Source organism: Aplysia californica, unplaced genomic scaffold (genome assembly GCF_000002075.1).
Source record: "Aplysia californica isolate F4 #8 unplaced genomic scaffold, AplCal3.0 scaffold00186, whole genome shotgun sequence".
NCBI lineage: Eukaryota > Metazoa > Mollusca > Gastropoda > Aplysiida > Aplysiidae > Aplysia > Aplysia californica.
Window position 1 is genome coordinate 670,422 of NW_004797456.1, and position 5,125 is coordinate 675,546.

Genomic DNA, 5,125 nt, shown 5'->3' on the forward strand with positions numbered 1-5,125 from the left:
TGGTATTGTTGAGGACGGGTATGTGTTTATGCATATATATATATTATATATATATGTGTGTGTATGTGTGTGTCTCTCTCTCTCTCTCTCTCTCTCTCTCTCTCTCTCTTCCTCAATTCTCGTGTCAAATAACTACAACGGTCTGTCATACTACATGTACCCCGCATCCATGCACGAGAGACACACAGAGACATCACAACAGAAGAAAAAAAAACGAATCAGCGACATCTTGTTTCCAGCTGGAGCCAGCGACTGTTTATACCTGCCTCAGGACTGGATACGTGCCACTTCCACTACGACCTTGCGTAACCTCCCTTCCTCTTCCCATTTCTACCTTTAGGGCATGTCCTCCGGATTAAGTGCTGTTGTTTTTCTTTTAGCTTTGTAGATGTTGTAGCAGTCATACATGTAGTTGTTCTTTCTTATTCTTCTTCTGCTGCTGCTGCTGCTGTTGTTGTTGTTGTTATTGTTGTTGTTGTTATTGTTGTTGTTGTTGTTGTTGTTTTCGTCGTCGTGGTCGTTGTTGTCGTCGTTGCAGTACCGGTTTTGTTGTTGTTGTTGTTAATCTCTCTCAATTGGTGATATGGCACAGAGCGTTTTATGGCCACGTTAAATGTTGGGTCACCAGCCCTATTTGAGGGGCAAAGAAAATTAGAACAGGAAATGCAATTTTAAATTGCACCAAAAAAAACCTCACAATGATGTTGTCTCAGAAGTACTTTTTTTTCAGGGAGAATTCTGACGCAGACGATACATGGCTAAACACGCCATCATTGTCTCATAAAAGGTTTATAAACACATTGTACAAGGAGAGGCAGAAGCGTTGTCCAGACGTGTATCCTCTCTGTGAGAACCAACGAGGCCTTGAAGTTGACACTAAGCCATCTACATCTGCGTTATTAAGCAGGTGTTTCCCCCATAGCAACACTTTTATATAATTTGCTTCGAATAGAAACGCGTTGTTTACTCAGTTTATGCGAATGACCGCTGAGGCCGTATTTTTTTTAAAGACAATTCAACAAACTTTGCCAAAGAAATAAATGAATATTTGCGAAATAATGCTCTCTAATCTCAGAGCAAATGCTCAAATCGTCCTTCTGAGAGTTCTTTCTTTTTTGTTGTTGTTGTTGTTGTTTTGGTTTTTTTGCGCAAGTCGAGGTTGCGTTTCCGGTTCACATTTTCTTTTCCCCTGAAATGGGACTCGTGACCCAACGTTCAAGCATGGCCATAAAACCCTCTACACCACAGAGGTCAAAGAACAGATTCAAAGTCATTGCAACCTTTCTATCTCGTCTGTAACTTCGCTGGTTTAGTGTGATAGCATTTTGGTATGATCTTCTCCATTTACATTGCACGTTCGCTTGTTTGTTTGTTTTTATTTGTGCTTTTTTCATGTGTGTGTTTATTGTGTGTGCGTGATTTGTTGTTGTTGTTGTTTTGTTTGGGGGTTTTAAAGGGTTTTTTAGGAAGGGGGGTGGTTACTGTAGGCTCTCAAACAGGAACTATGAGAGGGGCACAGGCATGAACCAAGCCCACTCCATAAAGGGAAACTTACGTAACATTGCATTTTTAACTGGCTATTGGTCAGAAACTAGTCAAGGAGATATCACCCCCCCCCCCTCTACACTTTTATTATTATAATTGGAAAAAAAGGAGGGGGGGGGGATTTGATACACAACAAAAAAATGACGTCCTTTGAGGCACGACGAGTCAATGAGAACAATAAATCCCTGAATGTGCTACGCTCACAGTTTTTGCAGTTAACAGGCGTTGCTACGCCAGCAGTAAATAACCTACGAACATGGCTGTTTGCGCAGTGGATCATTTACTCCTCATGTACCCCATAATCGTTGAAAGGCTTAAAGAGTTGAACTGTGTGCACCTAGCGAGAACGCACACCGTGTTCTCCATACAGGTAAAACCGCACTCGAACCAATTGTCAAAGAGTTCAAAACGCGCTGCAGCTCTGGAAATCAAATCATAGCCCGTTTTTAAAACGGAGAACTGTTACTGAATGAGCACATCCTTGTACCAAGACTTTCAGATAAAATGCACTTGTACCAAGATTTCCTGATTAAGTGCATTTGTACCATGACTTCCAGACAAAGCGCATTTATACCAAGACTTTCAGATAAAGTGCACTTATACCTAGAATTTCATTTAAAGTGCACTCGTATCAAGATTTTCAGATAAAGTGCACTTACACCAAGACTTTCAGGTAAAGTACACTTAGACTTTCAGGCAAAGCACGTGTACGAGACTTCAAATTTTAGCTCAGTGCGAAGAATGGCGGCCATTATTTTGGCCAGAATCCATGAGTAATTTTGGCACACGGTATGTGATTCGGTCAGATCATCCTAAATCAAGTATGAGTTAAGTTTTGTTTATTTTGTATCATTTAATGTACTTATATTTTGTTCTAAATTAAGTTTTGCTTTGTTGTGTTCTTTTGATTGCTGTTGTTGCCGTCGTTGTTCTTGGTACTGTTATTTTGCGGGTGTTTGGGACTAGTCCAATCCATCCGATGGGGGAGAAAAAGAGGGTGCAGTGATTATCGTGTGGAGACTAAATTTCGTTCAATAGTTTTTTTCCTCCTTTCATCACAACGAACTCTGCTGGAAGTGGATCTTCTCTGGATATTTGAATCGTTATTTCATCTACAACAGGACTGTTGCCGGATAGGTAAGACTGTGTGAACCTTGATCAAGATGGCAGATCACTTGTACTTGATTATTGTGAGTCAGAAAAAAATAGAAAAAGGGTGTAAGTCACATTTCGCTGGGGGGTGCGGCAGATATTTTAGTGTGCTTCCACACATCGGGAGGTTAAGGCGGGGGGGGGGGTGGCGGGGGGGAGTGCTATACAACATTGCATTTGATAGAAATCACTGAATGGCTTTAAGTCAGAGCTAAGGCTTTTACACATGCCCCAAACTGATCTTGCTTAATTAAGTCTATCTGTTTTGTTTTGTTTTTTGTTTGTTTTGTGGGTTTTTTGTTTGGGGGGGGGGGGTCTCAAGACGACCTCAAGGTCACTTAATTTAAACCTTTTATTTATCTCATCCTCTCAATCATTATAAGTTGATTGTTCACTAGAGCAGTGGACGATTACTTGTAAGAGCCAAAATTTGTCCATGCCGATTTTCTGTTCTATAAGTGAACACTCGTTATTCAATTCCGTTCAGGTTTTCAGATCTAACAGAACCGACTCGTTGAGTAAGGGTACATGTTACTTAAAGTTGGAGCCACTATCCATTTCAGAATGAGGCGTACGAGATTGAGGAAAAGAAAGAAAATTTTGTTTTTTCACGACAATATTTCCCTCTGTGATAGAAGGGGCACAGTGACAAAGGGCAGTACTGGGCAAGCATCCGTTTTCATATCAACCAGATCTTGAATGCGCCAAGTTGTAGTGAACCAGTATTCATGTACTTCGTAAACAAGTAATCTACTTACGTTGGAGGAAATCGTGGCTTAAGAATGGTGGATAATGTTTTTAAGAATCCACACTTATGTTTTGAGACAGAACCCTATAGTTATAAGTTACGAACTGATTCATATAAAATGGGTTGGACAAAAGTTCCAACATTTAGAATGATTGTGTACCTCGTATTTTTAATCTTTTTAAAACAACAAATTATACTTTCAAACACAATTGAAAAGACAGTCGAGATTACCGAAGGCAACCAACGTTTGTCGAGGAGAAAAGTGGTTGTCTTAAACAGGTGGACGTTTATGACAGTGTCATTGTAATGTTTAAAAATAGTAGGGTGGAGGAAGTGGTCTTAACATTTGCACAGGTGATTGTCTTGGACAGGTGGCCGTAAGAGCAGATTAGACTGTAATTGAAGGGTTATAAAAATACAACACTACAATGTTTTGGGTTGGGTTGTTCGTTTTTTCTACACTCTTTCCAGCCACTTCTTTCTTACCTCTGGGAGCTTTCTGTACAATGGTCAGAGCACCATAGGTAGAATGACCAGTCCATGAACCCGCAACCCTTTTAAAGAAAACTAACCGGTTAACAGGATACTCCACAAGGCCTACTACAAATTTTGTCCAGCTCTTGCTGAAGGTAGAAATAGAAGGGAGGTAAGTTCGTTGTTGGCGGCGAGCGAGCACACAGCGGGAAGGGCGGAAGGAAAAAAAGAAGGAAAAAAGCTCATCTTCCGCGAGTCACTGGCAGTCTGATCTGAGCGTGTGGCTCGCGCGCGCTGACGCTGAGGTAGTAGTGAGGTCTGTGTCGGTGTTTATGGGGAAACGCACGGTGCGATGAACTCTGCGAATGCAGACGTGCGGTGGGAGTTGATGTATACCGCTAATCCTTTATCGGACGGACTCCGAAATCGCCCAACAGCGGGCGCATACACGATATCTCTTTGATTCACTTTCGATTCTTCTTCAGATGCACCTTGTGAATTCATTCATGATTCTTGCCCAGACTTTTGGATTGCTTCTGATTCTCAAATCCTATTTTGGCTTCAACAATACGCAGTAATAGAGTCATAGAGGCAATGAAATTAATTTGTATAAAATAAACCCAGAAATAGATAGACTGGTTCAGTTTAGTCAACGGTTGTTTTAATAGATCTATTTCAAGTGTGATATTTGGAAAATGTAATTATATTCTTTCAACATGAATGATATTCTGGCTTATGATTGTGTTCTCAGATTTAAGTAAGCGCACACAAAAGACTGAAGCCTACTTATTATATAGCGTAGCAAAGACTCGGTGTAATAAGATTATAAGCAAATAGATTGATGTTGAACAACACCACGAGTTGAGTGGCAGAGTGGTGTGCGTGTAGGTGTGCATGTGGGTGTGTTCCTGTATGTTTAATGTCGGCCTCTACCTGGATTTCCTGACTGAACCTGCAGCCTTTTGTTGTAAGTACACTGTTATATCCGTTGATGTTTCGTCTGTGTATGTTTAGAGAAAATACACGTATGTGTGTGTGAGTGTGTGTGTGTGTGTGTGAGAGAGAGAGAGAGAGAGAGAGAGAGAGAGAGAGAGGGAGAGAGAGAGGGAGAGAGAGTGTGTATGTGTGTGTGTATGTGTGGGAGGGGAGGATTATGTGCGCGTGTGACAGAGAGTAAGAGAAAGAGAGATGGAGGAGAGAAGAGTA

The 5,125-nt window shown here is 41.1% G+C and overlaps 1 protein-coding gene across 1 annotated transcript in view; it reads left to right on the forward strand.

Moving 5' to 3' along the window:
- Window positions 1-4,110: 4,110 nt before the first annotated feature.
- LOC101852545 (carbohydrate sulfotransferase 5) overlaps window positions 4,111-5,125 on the forward strand; it is a gene marked incomplete in the record, with an annotated part of 59,777 nt that continues 58,762 nt past the window's right edge. The window contains 1 exon segment of the mRNA XM_035969817.1: window positions 4,111-4,886.